The sequence below is a fragment of the Macaca thibetana genome, chromosome 12, assembly GCF_024542745.1.
Source record: "Macaca thibetana thibetana isolate TM-01 chromosome 12, ASM2454274v1, whole genome shotgun sequence".
Lineage (NCBI taxonomy): Eukaryota > Metazoa > Chordata > Mammalia > Primates > Cercopithecidae > Macaca > Macaca thibetana.
This window is the reverse complement of record NC_065589.1, coordinates 27,435,787-27,455,243: the sequence shown is the minus strand read 5'-3', so window position 1 is coordinate 27,455,243 and position 19,457 is coordinate 27,435,787. Positions and strand designations below refer to the sequence as shown.

Here is a 19,457-nt window from a genome sequence, read left to right as displayed (position 1 = left end):
TTTTACTTTGTATTCTATTTCCTCCCCTAGAATATGCTCTCCCAAAAAGGAGGAATTTTTCTGTTTGTTGACTGCTTATTCACATCAGTTAAAACAATGCCTAGCACACAGTAGGTCCTCAGGAAATTTTTGTCAACAGAATAATCATTATATCTCGCAATAGCAGAATTCGATTTTTTAAACAGACATACAAAAAAATTGACCATGAGCTAGGCCATAAAGGAGCCTCAAGGAATTTCAAAGATAATAAACACATCATGATTTCTGACCACAGTGGAATTAAGTTAGAATTACCAAAAGTTAACTAGGGGAAACACACACACACACACACACACACACACACACGCACACACGCATGCGCACACACACACCCCCACACACGCATGCGTGCACACACACACAGCAACATAAGGAGCCTGACTTTCTGGCCAGGCCAGTGGCTCATGCCTGTAATCCCAGCACTTTGGGAGGCCGAGGCAGGTGGATCACTTGAGGTCAGGAGTTCGAGACCAGACTGGCCAACATGGTGAAACCCCATCTCTACTAAAAATACAGAAATTAGCTGGGCGTGGTGGCACTTGCCTGTAATCCCAGCTACTCAGGAAGCTGAGGCAGCAGAATTGCCTTGAACCCAGAAAGTGGAGGTTGCAGTTAGCTGAGATCATGCCATTGCACTCCAGCCTGGGGAACAGAGGGAGACTCCGTCAGGAAAAAAAAGAAAAAGAAGCCTAACTTTCTTCCTAGTGGCGCAGCTGGCTCGTGCAGGGATGCATAGTGAAACAGCAAGGGAAATAAAGGTCCTACCTTTCTCCTCCCTTTGTCTGCTCTCCTCCTTCTCCTGCCATTGATCCCCACTGGCTGAACGCAGTAGGAGCCCACGGAAGCCAAGAAAAATATCCAAAGCGGTCTGTAAGTGTGAGACCCTCAGGGCACCAACCGGTGGGAAAAGTGGAGCGATATCTGCAGTGATCATGAAAACTATGCAGCACGAAATGGTGTATATAGAACAACAGCGAAATGTAAGCAAGCACACAAAGTACTTACTGATAAACAGCTGAGCACATTCTTTCTGAATCAGCTTCACAACAGGATACGGGCTGTCATTGCTCCTACTTGAAATTGTGTTTGAGATCTTTCCCAAGATATTAAAGTAATAAAATGGGCTGGGTGTAGTGGCTCACACCTGTAATCCCAGCACTTTGGGAGGCCAAGGCAGGTGGACCATCTGAGGCCAGAAGTTCAAGGCCAGCCTGGCCAACATGGCAAAACCCCATCTCTACTAAAAATACAGTAATTAGCTGGGCATGATGGTGGGCGCCTGTACTTAGGAGGCTGAGTAAGGCAGGGGAATCGCTCGGACCCGGGAGGCAGAGGTTGCAGTTAGCTGAGATCACACCGCTGCACCCCAGCCTGGGTGACAAAGTGAGATTCCGTCTCACATAAATAAATAAATAGGAAAAAAAAGTGTAACGATCAGAAAGGAGGAGAAACAATGTCATTATTTATAGATGATATGATAGTCTCAGTGTAAAACTCACATGATATGCAGATTAAATATTAGAACCGAACAGGAGGTCTAGAGAAGTTGTATATATAAAATAAATATTTTTAAAATATATTGCATTTTTACATAACAAATTTACAATAGCAACACATATATTGTACCCATACATAAACAAGATGGAAAGATCTCTGTGGAGAAAATTATAAAACACATTAAGAGATGCCAAAGTTAGACCTAAATAAAATGGAAAGGTAGACCATTTCCTGGATAAGAAAAATTTCTATACTAAAGGAATCGCTTCTTCCTAAATTGACCTAGAGATTCAATGCAATTCAGATTAGAATCTCCAAGGGTTATTTTGGAGAAATTGTCAAACTCATTCTCAAAATTTATATAGAAGAGCTTTGGACCATGATGAAGACAATTACTGAAGAATAAAAGTAAGTGGAAGAAACTTGCCCTACCAGATCCTTATTATAAAGCTAGATAATTAAGACATGCCATGATATTGGCACAGGGATAGACTAATAGACAAAAAGAACAGAACAGAAAGCCCAGAGACAGCCCAATGCAGAAAATGTAATAAAACTGGCACCACAGATGTAGAGAAAAGGAAGGCACTGTGGGATATAGTTCTGAAACAATTGAGTATATCCATAGGGAAAAAAATGAAAGTGGGTTCCTACTTCACACTATATTAAAAAATCAATTTCAGATTGATTGAAGATTTGTAAGGCAAAATATACAACTGGTAAGAGATTATAGTTGACCTTTGAACAACATAGGTTTGAACTGCATGAGTCCAGTCGCCCGTGGATTTTCTTCTACCTCTGATACCCCTGAGACCACAAGGCCAGCCCCCCTTCTTCCTCCTCCTCACCAGCCTACTCAATGTGAAGACGAAAAAGAAGACATTTATGATGATCCAGTTCCATCTAATGAACAGCAAATATATTTTTCACTTATTATTTTCTTAATAGCATTTTCTTTTCTCTAGCTTACTTTATTGTAAGAATATAGGCCAGGCGCGGTGGCTCACGCCTGTAATCCCAGCACTTTGGGAGGCCGAGGCAAGTGGATCACAAGGTCAGGAGATCGAGACCATCCTTGCTAACACGGTGAAACCCCGTCTCTACTAAAAATACGAAAAAAAAATTAGCCAGGTGTGGTGGCGGGAGCCTGTAGTCCCAGCTACTCGGAAGGCTGAGGCAGGAGAATGGCGTGAACCCGGGAGGCGGAGCTTGCAGTGAGCCAAGATCACGCCACTGCAATCCAACCTGGGCGACAGAGCGAGACTCCGTCTCAAAAAATAATAATAATAATTGAGTATATAATACATTTAACATACAAAATATGTGTTAATTGACTGTTTATGCTATCAGTAAAGCTTCCAGTCAACAGTAGCTACTAGTAGCTAAGTTTTGGAGGCGTCAAAAGTTTTACATGGATTTTTAACTGTGTGGAGGTCAGCATGCCTAACCTCTGCATTGTCCAACGGTCAACTGTATATGAGAACATCTTTATGAACTCAGGATAGAAAGAGATTTCCTAAGTAGACCTAAAAATCACCAACCTTAAAGAAGATTGAAAAATTAAAATTCAGGACTTTTATTCAACAAATGACACCACTATAAAAGTAAGAAAATAAGCCACAAACTGAACAAGATATGAAAGCTTGGCATCCAGGATATGTAAAGTATAGCTATGAATCAACAAGAAAATGACAGACCAATTGAAAAATAATCAAAGGAAAGAAAGATCACAGAAACAAGCACAAAAGGCCCAGGAACATATGAAAAGTTGCTCAACTTTATAGAATGAAATATAATCCCATACATGGAAGACTGGCAAAAAATTAAAGGTTGGTCAAATCAAGCACTGATAAACAGTAAAACAACTGAAATCTCCCATTCACTGCTGTTTAGAGAATAAATGTGGAAAGCAGTTTGGCATCATCTAATAAAATTGGACATGTGCATATATAGTAACACACTACTTCCACTCGTGTGTACATATCCAAGGGTTGTACATTTCAGACTGTGACTTGTAACACAGTCACTTAACACAGTCAATAGAAAGAATAGAAATATAAGAATTGAATAGAAATATCAGAATGTATTGCAATTAGGAAGGATATGTATTTTTCCTTCACACATTATGTAGGTGTGTACATATATGTATTGACTGAATTATGATAATAAAGATGTATTTTAGGCCAGGCGCGGTGGCTCACGCCTATAATCCCAGCACTTTGGGAGGCCAAGGCGGGCAGATCACCTGAGGTCAGGAGTTTGAGATGAGCCTGGCCTACACACAAGACCCCATCTCTACTAAAATTACAAAAATTAGCCAGGTGTGGTGGTGCACACCTGTAATCCCAGCTACTCGGGAGGCTAAAGCAGGAGAATCACTTGAACTCAGGAGGTGGAGGTTGTGGTGAGCCGAGATCGCACCACTGCACTCCAGCCTGGATGACAGAGCGAGACTCCGTATTAAAAAAAAAAAAAAAAAAAAAAGATATATTTTTACTGTGTATCTCAGGCAAAAATCTTTGAATATTACTGTCTACAGGAAGTCTTACATATGTATACCAAGAGACAAGTAGAAAAGTATTTATTGCAGCACTATGATGTTACGTCAAGACGACAAAAACCTGCAAACAACAAAATAAACTGGGATATATACACTGTGGTATATTTATGTAATACAATGAGCAATCTACTGCAAACATCAACACGGTTGAATCTCAAAAATGGAATGATGGGCAAAAGGAGTAACCCCAGAAGCATGCCTACTGTACGATTCCATTTATATGTAATTCAAAAATAAGAAAAGTAAATGTGCTATTTAGGAGCACATACCTAAGTAACAAAACTACAAAGAAAACCATGAGAATTATTAACACAATCTAGTATAGAGGTGACCTGTAGTGGGGGCTGGAGCAGGAGGAGAGGCAGTCAAGGCAGAACACTAGGGTCTTCTAGGGAACTTACCAAGTTCTATGTCCTAACTTGGGTGGTGAGTACACGTGTTCATTTTATTATGACACTTTACTTTGTACACACATGCTGTGTACAACTATACATGCATGATACATGTCACAATTAAAATTTAGAATAAAATGTTACTTCCTGCTATTTTATTTAACTGTATCTCAACAGAAGTCTAAGTCTAAGAAGAAAATTTACTACTATGGTCAATGCATAGAAGGCTTAAATGAATATATAATTTAAAAATATTTCAAAACTTAGCACAGTTGGAGATAATCAGTCATCCTAAAGCTAGCAAACCACTTTATGACCTTTAGCAGCTCAAATAGTGGTTCAAAGAACTCTGTAAGGAGAGGATACAAGGTTTGCCTCAAAATCTAATTAATGCCAAGTCATTGGCATCCCGGCTCACCATCACACTAAACACACTAAATTTTTTTCTCTAGAAAGATACTCAGAAACTTAAAACAATTAATTGGATGAATAATTTTACAATTGGGGAAAACAGAGTTAGGGAATAAGCTCAGTACAGAATTATCTATATAAATGATAGCATCCAGAATGCATCACACTCTGCAGTCACTAAAATCAACCAGGTAATGTGTGCTGACATGAAAAGATGCCTCGATACTATGTCAAAGTGAGTAAGTTTCAGAAAAGTTTAATGTTTTAGGCCAGGCACGGTGTCTCACACCTGTAATCCCAGCACTTTGGGAGGCCAAGGTGGGCGGATCACCTGAGGTCCGGAGTTGGAGACCAGCCTGACCAACATGGTGAAACTCCATCTCTACTAAACACACACACACAAATGTAGCTGGGTGTGATGGTGCACGCCTGTGATCCCAGCTACTTGGAAGGCTGAGGCAGGACACTCCCTTGAACTTGTGGGGCAGAGGATGCAGTGAGCCAAGATTGTGCCACTTCACTCCAGCCTCGGCGACAGAGTTAGACCACTCTCAGAAAAAAAAAAAAAAAAAAGTTTAATGTTTTAATACTACTTTAGGCTGGGCGCAGTAGTTCACACCTGTAATCCGAGCACTCTGGGAGGCTGAGGTGGGTGGATCACCTGAGGTCAGAAGCTCAAGACAGGCCTGACCAACAGGGTGAAACCTTGTCTCTACTAAAAATACAAAAAAAAAAGAAAAAAAATTAGCTGGGCATGGTGGCGCACACCTGTGATCCCAGCTACTTGGGCGGCTGGGGCAGGAGAATCGCTTGAACGTGGGAGGCGGAGGTTGTAGTCTGGGAGACAGAGTGAGACTCTGTCTAAAAAATTAAATTAAATTAAATTAAAATTTAAAAAAATAAAATAAAATAAATACTACTTCAGGGTTTCCTTAATATTATATATTGGGAGATACACAAGCAAATATGTGAAAAAAAAATTAAGCTAAACAATTAATACTGGTTGAAATGGAGACTTTTGTTTTCTACTTTATACATTTCTGAATTGTCTGAATATTATTTTGTAATGAGTCTGTACTATTTTGTAATATATATATAATATACAAATTATATTACATACGAATTACATGTTTAAGATATATATGTTAACCATTAGATAAAGATGATATGGAATAATCAATATCTTGCTTTGAAATAAACAGAAAATGAAATGGTGGTAGAAGACTTCAGTTTAATAATAATTAGGACACTAAAATTGCAGCTATCTATCTTCTTTCTGAATATGAAAGACTTTGTTCTAGTCTGTGAGGAAATATTGGTTTATTTTGCCATGTTTGTGAAACACTGACCCAAATATTTTTCAGAAATACCACAGCCACACTATTTACCATATTGGCATTCCTTATTAGTGGATAATGCATTGTCCCCTTCTCTCTCCCACGCACACAGCAAATGCTCTTTTTATATTATTGAGTTGACGCTTGAATAAACTCTCTTTTGACTGGTTTGCCCACAAATGCCTCTAGGTGAGTATACAGCCCTGAGGACATAAAGTTCAAAAGTTTTATCTGCCCCCATTTGTACTTTCATTTAGTACATGTCTGCTGTAACTTACTTGAATATAAAATATAGCAACGTGAAATTATTAAGACCTTTTCTTTTCCTTCTTTCTATAGTTAGCTCTAAAAATCAAAAGTTACTAATTGCCTCAATTCTATGAATATGATGCAATAAAGTTGCAGCACAAGAAAAAAATAAAATTTCTGCAAGTAAATTTTCTGGTGGCTGGCCCAATAAGCCAAACATTTCACACATTTACAGACCTAGGCTTTCTACACACCCCTCATCCACCCCCTAACAACTGAGAACAGGAAGTTTAAACAGTTTCAAAGCCTGATGACTTACTTCTAAATCTAAAAAGGTTACATTAAAATGATTGCCCCCGGGCCCCGCTCCCTCCCCGCTGCCCCCCGACTCTGGAAATAAAAGCTGGCCAGGTGCTGTGGCTCACGCCTGTAATCTCCCAGCACTTTGGGAGGCTGAAGCAGGAGGATCACCTGAGGTCAGAAGTTCAAGACCAGCCTGGCCAACATGATGAAACCCTGTTTCTGCTAAAAATCCAAAAATTTGCCAGGCGTGGTGATGGGCCCCTGTAGTCCCAGCTACTCAGGAGGCTGAGGAAGGGAGAATTGCTTGAACCCGGGAGGCGGAGGTTGCAGTTAGCTGAGATCGCACCACTGCACTCCAGCCTGGGCGACAGAGCGAGACTCCATCTCAAATAAAGAAAAAATAATAATAATTTAAAAAGCCATCTTTAAAAAAGTACATTCTCTAACTTTAGGGAAGATGAGAAAGAAAACAGGGGCATGAACCGTAGTTGCCATAAAAAGCACTATTGGAGATATCTACTTCTCTAATAGCAGTATTTTTCCTTGTTTAATTCCCTGTTACCCAATAGTGTTTGTTCTCCAATTTGGGTAAACAAAGCTCAGACATATCTGAGTAATTTATCCTACCTATTGAAATCCGCTTCTTGTAGTACTGGTATCTCTACCCAGCTTTGCCTCATGGGCAAGAAAGATTACATGTCACTCTCCCAGTGTCACTATGCCAAATAAACTCTACCTACAATTCTCCTGCATTCCATTCACACCATGCAGTCCAGTAAGCTACCTTTTGTAAATTAGGCATATATTAGGGCAGGTAACAATTTATCACACGTAATGTTCATGATGCTATTATAGCTCACACCCTGTGGCTTTGGGACTGGGACACAATCTGAAGAAGGATGACGAAATTGAAACAGAGTATTGATGATTTATCAACACTGTAGGTAAGATAGTAACATAGAGGCATCACTCTTTCATAGTCCCCTCTTCTCTAATAGCTGTCGTAGCATAGATAAAACCCAGATCTTTGTAACAGTAGCTGAGAACTGGTAATAGACACATTTAAAACTGAGTAGTTAAGATCAGCAAAGTCCCTTACTCAATTCCACACGCTAGAACAGACAAGTAGTGAAAAGTCAATGTACTCTGAGAATATTAAGCAATATTTATTTCCATCTACAAGTCCAATAATAAGATACATTTCTGATCCTAATGATGTCAAGATTGAACTATATTTCAAACTGACCCAAGGCTACAGCAAGGAGATCTCAAGTTTTGCCAGTTTTATATTCCCTGTTTATTTTGTCCACTGCATTTATTTTTATCTGCATTTTTCTGATAATAAAAAGAGAAGGAGGACTGGCTTGATTGACAGGCATCCTCCGTTCAGGATCTCCTCCTGACTGTTAAATATGCACCTTACTGCTTACGGCACAGTGTTTCCAAGCTCTCCAGGACACAGCAGTCAGAAAGCCAGAAGACAACTTTCATCATTAGTAAACTTGCTGGAAGCTTTGGCAGAATGTTACAGAGTGAAAGAGCCATTCATGTTGAACTTAACTTTTTGACTAGAAAAGTTTGAAATGTAACATAGTTTACTACACAGCTTGTTTGTACTCAGACTTTGCAGAAAATAACAATACAATATAAAATGGATAAATATTCAATATCTACAAGTTTGTTTAAATTATATATAAATTAAGTGCTTTGAACTTATTACTAATGAAAATAAGGCGTAAAAAGCTTTTTTTTGTTTGTTTTGCTACAAATTTGCATTACTATCACGCATTAAAATTCCTTTTTAATTAAATGAGTTCATTGAATTGTCTAGCTGAATGAATTTTACTGTTGTATTGAGTTGAAAAGTCTGAGTTTAAAATATATCCACTGGAACAATGATCAGTAGTTCAAAACAGGCTGCAATGCCTGTAATCCCAGCACTTTGAGAGGCCAAGGTGGGCAGATCACTTGAGGCCAAGAGTTCGAGACCAGCCTGGCTGACATGGTCAATTCCCGTCTCTACTAAAACTACAAAAATTACTTGGGTGTGGTGGTGCATACCTGCAGTCCCAGCTACTCGGGAGGCTGAGGCAGGAGAATCACTTGAACCTAGGAGGGAGAGGTTGCAGTGAGCCACGATCCTGCCACTGCATTCCAGCCTGGGTGACAGAGTGAGACTCCATTCCAAAAATACTGTTTCAGTATTTCTCTCAATCAATTATAAGCATCAGTTAAAATTTTTTTATATATATGTATATGTGTACATGTGTTTTATGTATATAGATAAACACTTTTTCATACTTTTTTTCTTAAATAAGCAACTTTCTTCACATTTTCTTAAATGCTTTTGAAGTTAGGTATAAGCTTTTAAGACTCTAAGACACTGCTTAGACCAGGCGCAGTGGCTCGCGCCTGTCATCCCAGCACTTTGGGAGGCCAAGGCAGGCAGATCACCTGCAGTCAGGAGTTCAAGCCCAGCCTGGCCAACGTGGTGAAATCCCGTCTCCACTAATACAAAAATTAGCTGGGTATGGTGGTGCATGCCGGCAATCCCAGCTACTTAAGAGGCTGAGGCAGGAGAACTGATAGTACCCGGGAGGTGGAGATGGCAGTGAGCCAAGAGCACGCCACTGTACTCCAGCCTAGATGACAGAGACTCTGTCTAAAAAAAAAAAAAAAAAAAAAAAAAAAGATACTGACTTAATTAGGTAATTTACTAAATTTACCCCACTCATGCATTTGTAACTTACTGAATGCCAATGATGTGCTGTAGAAAATCATACAGGTCATTTTCCTAGATTTGGATTTTCCAAATGTGAATTTTCCAAAGCTTATTTCTATTACCTGCAACAAGCATATCTGCTTAAGGACTCAGATGAGTCTTATTTCCTCTCAATATATACATTTTTAAAGGTTTGACTTGCTCAGAGCTCTTTAAGTTCTTTGGTTGACAGCATTCATTAAGCTTTCATTGGTGTTTCTTTTCTCAATAAGGTAAAATTAATTTCATTTTTAAGAATCTTACTTTGATATTGGCCCTCACAGTTTTTTGGTATTAAAGTGTCATTTCTGTATAAAATGATAGTGAGAATGGATGGTGGTGATTGTTTCCTCACATTTTTCTTGTATGTAAATTACCCCAACATTTTTGTCAGTGCTGAAATTTTACCATTCAGGTCAGTCCAGAGTCTGGGAAACATAGTTCTTTTCTCATTCTCTGATGTTCTTTTATTGCATTGTAGACAATTTCCGTGATTGTGTGATTTTTGTCAGAGCCTGACAGTCACATATCCTGGATGGCCATACTCAATTCCACATCCCCTACAATGTCTAGCAACCAGCGCCACACTTACAACTACCACTGTGTATGTTACTTGAATCTAGTTAAGTTCTCACATAAGATTACTGTGATGAGTTATGACAGAAAAAGTCATCTTGGCAATTTTAGCAAAATGTCTTGTAAAGGAAAGGTCATGAAAGGTACCTTTCCTGGTTCCTCTGTTAACCAATGAGATTAGACTTCAGATTATATTGACAGCCATAGACGAATGCTGATCCTAATATTCAGAATCTCCAAAATCATTTTATCTAATCTGTATATGATACATTTTGTGAATAATAAAGATTAGTAGCTGATACAGAACTCTTGAGTTTCTGAATTTTTTGAATGAAAAAAATTTAATTTGCAGAAAAGTTGTAAGAATAGTCACTAATTGCTAACATTTTACCACATTTGTCTGTGTGTGTGTTTGTATACTATATGTGTACATACATATTACTTTTGGCCGTGTGCAGTGGCTCACACCTGTAACCCCAGCACTTTGAGAGGCCGAGGTGGGTGGATCACCAGAGGTCAGGAGTTTGAGACCAGCCTGGCCAACATAGTGAAACCCCATCTCTACTAAAAATACAAAAATTAGCCAGGCATGTTGGTGCATGCGTGTAGTCTCAGCTACTCAAGAGGCTGAGGCAGGAGAATTGCTTGAACCTAGGAGGCAGAGGTTGCAGTGAACCAAGACTGAGCCACTGCATTCCAGTCTGGGCAAAAGACTGAGAGTCCATCTCAAAAAAAAAAACACAAAAAACAAAAAACAAAAACAAACGGACAAAAAAAAGTGTATATACATATTACTTTAGCTAAATCATTTAAAAGTAAGTTGCAACTTTATGACTCTTTACACCTAAGTACTTCAACATGTATCTCCTGAGGACAGGTGTTCTCTTACAGAACCAGAGTAGAAATATCAAATTCAGGAAATTTTAACATTGTAACAAGACTATTATCTAAACCCAAAATTTGAATAAATTCAAATTTCATCAATTTTCCCAAGAGTATGTTTTATAGTATTTTCGCCCTTTTGGATTCAGAATCCAATTCAATATCGTGCTTTGCATTTAGTCATGTGTCACTTTATATGCTTTAATTGGAAGCAGTTCCTCAGCCTTCCTTTTCCTTTCACAACATGGATTTTTTTTTTTTTTTTTAAGAGTACAGGATTTGGGTTTGTCTGGTTGTTTACTCATGACTTAATTCAGATTATGCACTGTTGGCAGAAATTCTACATAAATTACATTGGATCCTCTCAGTTAATCACATTAGGGGGCACAGGGTGTCCATTGATCCTATTACTGAATGTGCTAACTGGAATCACTTTGTTACAATGGTGCCTGCCAGTACCTGGTATTGTTTCATTCACATTTTGGAATCTGTACGTAGAATTTCAGAATAAGCCTCCTCCGTTCCTAAACAGAGATTAGTCTGTTTGATCAAATCTGCTAATTTCCAGAACATACACTTCAATCCTCTTCAGTCTGCCATCTACCCCCATCACTACCCCACAACTGCTCTGCCCAACGTCAGCACTGATTGTCCCATTGCTCTCTAGTTTTTAGTCCTTTTTTGCCAGTCCTCAGCAGCATTCAATACTGTAGACAATTCCTTTCTTCTAGAAAGACCTCTTCCCTTGATAGCCTCCTGCTTTTCTGCTACTTACTCTCTTCAGGTTTTGCTCCCTTTACTTGGTTATTACGTGTTAAAATTTCTGAGGACTCACTATAAAGTCTGCATTTCTGTATCCTTCTTATTCTATAATCTCTATACAAACTCATTCATGCATATGGCTTTCATTACCATCTATATACATTAATAGTTCACTCTCATATTTACATCTGTAACCTCAAACCCCTCCCCTGAGCTCAAATCCCAAATAGCAATCATCTATTCACAGCTCTACTCAAAAATGACAAAGCGACCTCAAACTGGAAATATCTAAACAAAATTCCAATCTCCTCCACAAAACCTGCCCCTTCTCCCACTCTTCCTTGTGTCAGTGAAGGACATATTCAGTGAAAATCCATGAGTTATTCTTGACATTGCTTTATTTATCACCCTTCCCACAAATCCAATCCTGTAACAAATTCTATTGATTTAACCAGGAAAATCTATCTACTTCTCCCTAAACCCACAGTCATCACCTTAGTTCCTTAGTCCAAGCCAGCATTATTTCTTTTCCAGATGACTGCAATAGCTGCCTATCTCCTATCTCCCTGCATTCACTCTTGCTTCCCGTACCCCATTCTCCAAATTGTGGCTGGACTTGGGGATTTGTCTTTTTCTCTTTTCAATCTCTCTCTCTCTTTCCACATACACACACACACACACACACACACACACACACACACTCACTCACTGTACTTAAAACTTCTGATGTCCTTGAACTGATTTTAAAATGAAGACCCACATCCTTATCTTAGCATGACTTACAAAGACTTGCATGAAGTGGCACCTACCTACTTTCTGCAATCTCACTGAAAGCCTCTCTAACTAGCATTCTCTTTCCATCAGCCAAATAAATCTGCTTGCATTTTCAGAAAGATGTCATTTTTATTCCTAACTCAGAGAATGAACACAGGCTCTTTCCTTGGCCTAATTAATTCCCATTCATAACTCAGAACTTAGTTTAAATGTCAGTTCCTCTAGAAAGCCTCACTAGACTGTAATATCACTACACTCACTAAACTGTATGTGTTCACTGCATCACGCATCTTTTCTTCTCCACTTAAAATTAACTGTACCTTGTTTATGTGAATATTTGAGTATCTAATATTTTCATTAGAGCCTAAGTTCCATGAAGGCAGAGAGCTTCTAGCCCCAGGACTTTACTTATTGTCTGTTATGAAGCAGGGATTCAATAATAAACTAATATGTGGGGGGGTTTTGTTGTTGTTGTTGTTGTTGTTGTCATTTCTTTTGGAGATAGCATCTTGCTCTGTTGCCCAGGCTGGAGTGCAGTGGCACAATCTTAGCTCACTGCAGCCTGAAACTCCTGGAGTCAAGTGATCCTCCCAACTCAGCCTCTTGAGTAACTGAGATTACAGGTGTCACCACCATGCCTGGCTAATTTTTAGTTATTTTTTTGTAGAGATGGGGTCTTGCTATATTGTCCAGGCTGGTCTCAAACTCCTGGCATCAAGTGATCCTTTCACTTTGGTTTAATAAATGTATACATTTTATTGAATTTGTTTTCTCATCACATGCGTGTATAGTGTTAACTCTGTGCTAGGCACCATTCTAAGTATTTTTTTTTTTTTTTTGAGATGGTGTCTCGCTTTGTCACCCAGGCTGGAGTGCAGTGGCAGGATCATGGCTCACTGCAACCTCTGCCTCCTAGGTTCAGGTGATTCTCCTGCCTCAGCCTCCCGTGTAGCTGGGACTACAGGCGCCTGCCACCATCCCCGGCTCATTTTTTGAATTTTTAGTAGAGACGGGGTTTCACCGTGTTAGCCAGGATGGTCTCGATCTCCTGACCTCGTGATCCGCCCGCCTCGGCCTCCCGAAGTGCTGGGATTACAGGCATGAGCCACCACGCCCGGCTCTAAGTATTTTTAAAATACTAAGTTACATAGTCCATGTTCTATTAGCCCTTTTCAAGCACTGGCTTCTATCTCCCTATCTTGCACTTCATTTTAATCAACACTACTTTAAGTTTGTGATAGTAGTACACACTCTAATTGGACAGGGTATTTTTCTGACCCTTTATAAAGGTGAACTTTTAGAAGATTTTCTTGTGAACTCTACATACCATCCTAAATTACCTAATACCCAAATTTTAAGTGTGGAGAGAGATGCTAGAACTCTGCAATATTAATGACAAAGCATTCAATATGATCCCATTTGTGAAATGTTTCCCTTTAAATAATATTAATAATGCTGGAAGAAGTATGTCTTAAATTATCTCACAAATTCATTAGATGAAAAATTTAATTACAGAGTAAACAAAAAATCTTCTGCAGTTTTTTTTTTTTTTTTTTTTTTTTTTTTTTTTAGACGGAGTCTCACTCTGTCGCCCAGGCTGGAGTGCAGTGGTGTGATCTCAGCTCATTGCAAGCTCCGCTTCCTGGGTTCATGCCATTCTCCTGCCTCAGCCTCCTGAGTATCTGGGACTACAGGAACCCACCACCACGCCTGGCTAATTTTTTGTATCTTTAGTAGAGACAGGGTTTTACCATGTTAGCCAGGATGGACTCGATCTCCTGAACTCATGATTCGCCCACCTTGGTCTCCCAGTGCTGGGATTATAGGTGCGAGCCACCACGCCCGGCCCCGTAGTTCTTATGATCCCAGAGACTCAAGTGGTAAATGTTACAGCAGTATTGAGATCAACAAAATGGTTCAGGACAGGCGCAGTGGCTCACACCTGCAATCCCAACACTTTGGAAAGTCCTGAGGCGGGAAGAACACGAGGCCAGGAGTTCCAGATCAGTATGGGAAACACAGCAAGACCCTATCCCTACAAACAAACAAACAAATAAATTAAAAATAAAAATAATTAAATTTGGGAGGCAGGAGGATCGCTTGAGTCCAAGAGAGCTATGATCTTGCCTCTGCACTACAGCATGGACGACAGAGCAGAACAAGACCCTGTCTCTAAAACAAACAAACAAACAAGCAAAAGAACAATGGAAAGACAAAAGTCACAGTTCATCCATCAAAAGAAATTTGGGAAATGTTCTAAAATCATTAACTTGAGTTTCTTTAAGAATGCTAAAATTAATCCACTATATTCCCAACCCTTTCAAAAAAAAAAAAAAAAATCTCAAGACTCAGACAACTTCCTGAAGACTTTTAACCCCCAAACACAATGACATACTTATCCTTTCCTACTCTCAACTCTCCATGCCGTGTCCTCTGGCCTTCTGGGATATGTACCATGCTGGATGCTATAGTTTGTCTCAACTCCCATCATTTCACTATTTTCTCAAAAGAATCACAATTATTTTGGGTGGAAGGAGGCAAGATTAGAACACTCACATGTTAATATGTTTTTACACTTATTCTGGTACATCTCAAACTTTAGCATGCAAAAAAATCACTTGGAAAGCCTGTTAACACAAATTCCTGAGTTTCACCAAGCAGTGGTTATGATTAAGTAGGTATGGAATCAGGCTTGTGAACTTGCATTTCTTTTTTTCTTTATTTATTTTTTTTTTTTTGAGACGAAGTCTCATTCTGTCACCCAAGCTGGTATGCAGTTGTGCAATCTCGGCTCAATGCAACCTCTGTCTCCCAGGTTCAAGTGATTCTCCTGCCTCAGCCTCCCAAGTAGCTGGGACTACAGGTGCACACCACCATGCCCAGCTAGTATTTGTATTTTTAGTAGAGACCTGGTTTCACTGTGTCAGCCAGGCTGGTGCTGAACTCCTGACCTCGTAATCTGCCCACCTTGGACTCCCAAAGTGCTGGGATTACAGGCATGAGCCACTGTGCCTGGCCAAATTTGCATTTCTTTTATGGTTTGTGTTTTCTGTCCTTTTGAAAAATCTTTGCCTAACCCAATGAATGTTAGAATTATTTATCTTATATTTATTTTTCCCTGTTTTCTTCTACAAATTTCATAGTTTAGCTCTTACTTTTACGTCTATTTTAAGTTAGTTTTTGGTATGATATCAAGTAAGAATTGAGGTTTAGTTTTTTCCACACACATATCAAATTGTTTTACCACCATTGAAGTACTCTAGAATCTCTGTTGAAAATCAGTTGAACCACGTATGTCCAATGATTTCTGAATTTCTCTATCTGTTCCAAACTGGGTTGAGACTAGCTTTACAGCAAGGCTTGAAATCAAGTACTCTAAGACCTTCAGTTTCAAAATTGTTTTGACTATTCTGAGCTCCTTACATTTTCACATAGGTTTTAGAATAAATTTTATCAATTTCTTTTAAAAATATCCTGCCAGGATTTTTATTGGTGTTACATTAAATCAACATGGGGAGAACTGCCATCTTAATAATATTGAGACTTCCAAATTATGATGGCAAATATTTTTCTTTTTTTAGATTATTAAAAATTTCTTTAGCAAAGTTTCATAGCTTTAGGATAGAGTTTTACATATCAGTTGTCTATAATTATAGGGCTATTTACATTTTGTTTCTTCTTGGGTTCATTTTGGAAATTTCTATCTTTTTAAGGCATTTGCCTATTTTAAAGAAAATTTGACTTATTAAAAGCTCCAAGGTATTGAGATGCTACAAGACAAAGAACAAACTTTGATAATATTGTGCTATAATGCTACAGACTGCCAGGAGCATAACAAAATTCTATTAAGTACATTCTGTTTTATTTGATGTAGTATACAGAGAAAACCTCAGCATATATATCTCAGGAAACAGAGTGAACAGCAAATCCCTAAATATCCCAAATAGACATTTTAAGTCACAATTTGTTCAAGTTTTAGAGTGGAAGTCATATTCAACTGTCAGTAATAACCTGGAGTGACTTTTTATATCTATTCTTGTCCAGCTTTAAAAGAATATTTAAATAAGATTGTATTATTCTCCTCAGAAGGTGTTGTCTCAGGATGAAAGTAAAACAACAGGCCAAAACTGGAACTATTTTTATATATTTGAGTAAATGTGCCATTTTTACCTATTCCAGAAGACTGGAGCAACAAATTGATTTTTTTTTTTTTTTTTTTTTTGTAAGAAATACCAAATTACTACAGACTGACATACATAAAGCTAAGGAACTTGAGGAATTAAGTCAATAGTAAATGAATGATTGGTGGCTAAATATGAGTTTGCATTGATTCATTTATCATATTCAGGGCAAGATATGTTCTGTATCCTTGTTAGTCAATATTTTACATAAGTCTGATTCTACCACTATTTTAACAATTTCCGGAGAAAACATTAATGGATTTCTATTATCATAGCATAAAGGTATCAGGTTTGTGTTTGGACCAAGTAGTTTGATTGCTAACACTTTTAAGAACAATGTCTGGCTCCATGTAAACCTGAAATTTTAAGGAAACTTTTAAAAAAATAAATCAAGGGTCGGGCATTGTGGCTCACACCTGTAATCCCAGCACTTTGGGAGGCCAAGGCCAGTGGATCACTTGAGGCCAGGAGTTCAAGACCAGCCTGGCCAACATGGTGAAACCCTGTTTCTACTAAAAATACAAAAATTAGCCAGGTAAGGTGGCTCACGTCGGTAATCCCAGCTACTCGGGAAGCTGAGGCAGGAGAATTGCTTGAACCCCAGAGGCAGAGATTGTAGTGAGTCCAGATTGCACCACTGAACTCCAGCCTTCCAGCCTGGGTGACAGAGCAAGACTCTGCCTAAAAAACAAACAAACAACAACCAAAAAACAAAACAAACAAAAAACAAAACAAACAAAAAACCAGTGACCATTAGTAAGTATAGGAACTTGGGTCTTGTAACAGACTCCTCTCATATCCCTCTATCTTTCTCCTTCTCCAGACTCTTTCTGACTCCACAACTAAAAGAAGAACCAGAGAAAACAATGCAGTGTGGTGTGGAAGACGTAATTTCACTGCAGGAAGTATAGAGCAATTATTGAGAGACAGAATATTGGCCTTCTAAATTTTTTTTTTTTTTTTTAGATGGAGTTTCGCTCTTTTTGCCCACGCTGGAGTGCAATGGTGTGATCTCGGCTCACTGTAGCCTCCGCCTCCTGGGTTCAAGCGATTCGCCTGCCTCAGCCTTCCAAGTACCTAGAATTACAGGCTCCTACCACCTGGCTAATTTTTTTGTGTTTTTAGTAGAGATGGGGTTTCACCATGTTGGCCAGGCTGGTCTTGCACTCCTGACCTCAGGTGATTCACCCACCTCAGGCTTCCCAAAGTGCTGGGATTATAGGCTTGAGCCACTGTCCAGCGGGCCTTCTAAATTATTTAAAAGATAAGAAACTCCTATAGAGAAAATAACTTGGTAATTAGGCAGTATGTCAGGTCCTGAGCATCATGACAAGCCACAAACTGTTGTATAATGACTGAAATAAGTTTCAGAGTCTATCCACTTTACTATGGTCAATCAGGAACCTAAGGCAATTCAATTAAATGGCAATAGCGAGTGAATAATAAAAAGTAGGTATCAGTGGCTGAAGGAGTAGACTTCTAAATTATCTCTGAAGGAATAAGGTGTACGTGACCAACCATACTAAGAAACCTCAAAGAAAAAAACACTACAGATACAAGTTAAGATGAATGACCAGAAAGCATTTTGTTCTCACCTTTCTCAGGGCACTTACCACTTTGTTTCAAACACGTGTTTACAGGTTGGTGTCCCAAGGTGGCAATAAACTTCTTGAAGTCAGGAAACTTATTCTTTGCTTCTCTAGCAATTAGTTCAAGGTCTAGGGCTTTAACAGGTACATAATGAATGATTAAAAAATGGGTGAATAACCAGAGATGATACACAAGAGCCAACAAGCATATGAAAAGATGTTCAACATCACTGATTATTAGGAAAATCAAAACTACAATGAGGTATTACCTCATACCCATTAGGATGGCTACTATAAAAAAAACAAAAAACAAAAAACAAAGTATTGATGGTGATGTGCAAAAATTAGAAATCTTGTACACCATTAGTGAGAACGTAAAATGGTACAGCTGCTATGGAAAACTGTATAGCAGGTCCCCCAAAATTAAAAATAGAATTACCATATGATCCAGCAATTTCACTTCTAGGCATATATACAAAAGAATTGAAAGTAGGGCCTTGAAAAGATATTTGTACACCCACATTTACAGCAGCACTATTCACAATAGCCAAGAGGTGAAAACAACCCACGTGTCCATCAACAGTTGAATGGCTAAACAAAATATAGTATATACAAACAATGGAATATTATTTAGCCATAAAATAGAAGGCTGTTCTAACACGTTACTACATGGATGAGCCTTAAGAACATTATGCAAAGTGAAATGTCAGTCACAAAAAGCCAAATACTGTATGATTCTACCTATCTAAGGAATCTAGAGTAGTCAAATTCACAGAAACAGAAAGTAGAATGGAGGTTTCCAGAGATTGGTTGATGAGAAAATGGGTAGTTACTTTTCAATGCATATAGAATTTCAGTTTCATAAGATGAAAAAGGTCAGGAGATTGATTGTACAACAATGTGAATATGCTTAATATTACTAAACTATACACTTATAAATGGTTAAGATGGTAAATTTTACATGATATATTTTTTACAATAAGTGTTTTAAATAAATGAATAAATGGTTAAATGAATGCAGGGCTACATAAATGAATTAATAATGAGAAACATAAGGAAAATAGAAAACCTGGCAATTTCTGGCCCAGTGCGGTGGCTCACGCCTGTAATCCCAGCACTTTGGGAGGCCGAGGCAGGCGGATCA

General features: G+C 38.6%; 1 protein-coding gene across 1 annotated transcript in view; it reads right to left on the bottom strand.

The window, feature by feature from the left end:
• The window catches only part of ABCA12 (ATP binding cassette subfamily A member 12), a 308,829-nt gene extending 290,259 nt beyond the window's left edge, over positions 1 to 18,570 (bottom strand). The window contains exon 1 of the mRNA XM_050751315.1: positions 18,338 to 18,570. The gene's annotated coding sequence lies outside the window, so the exon portion shown is untranslated. The remainder of the gene's footprint in view (positions 1 to 18,337) is intronic.
• Between the last annotated feature and the right edge of the window lie 887 nt (positions 18,571 to 19,457).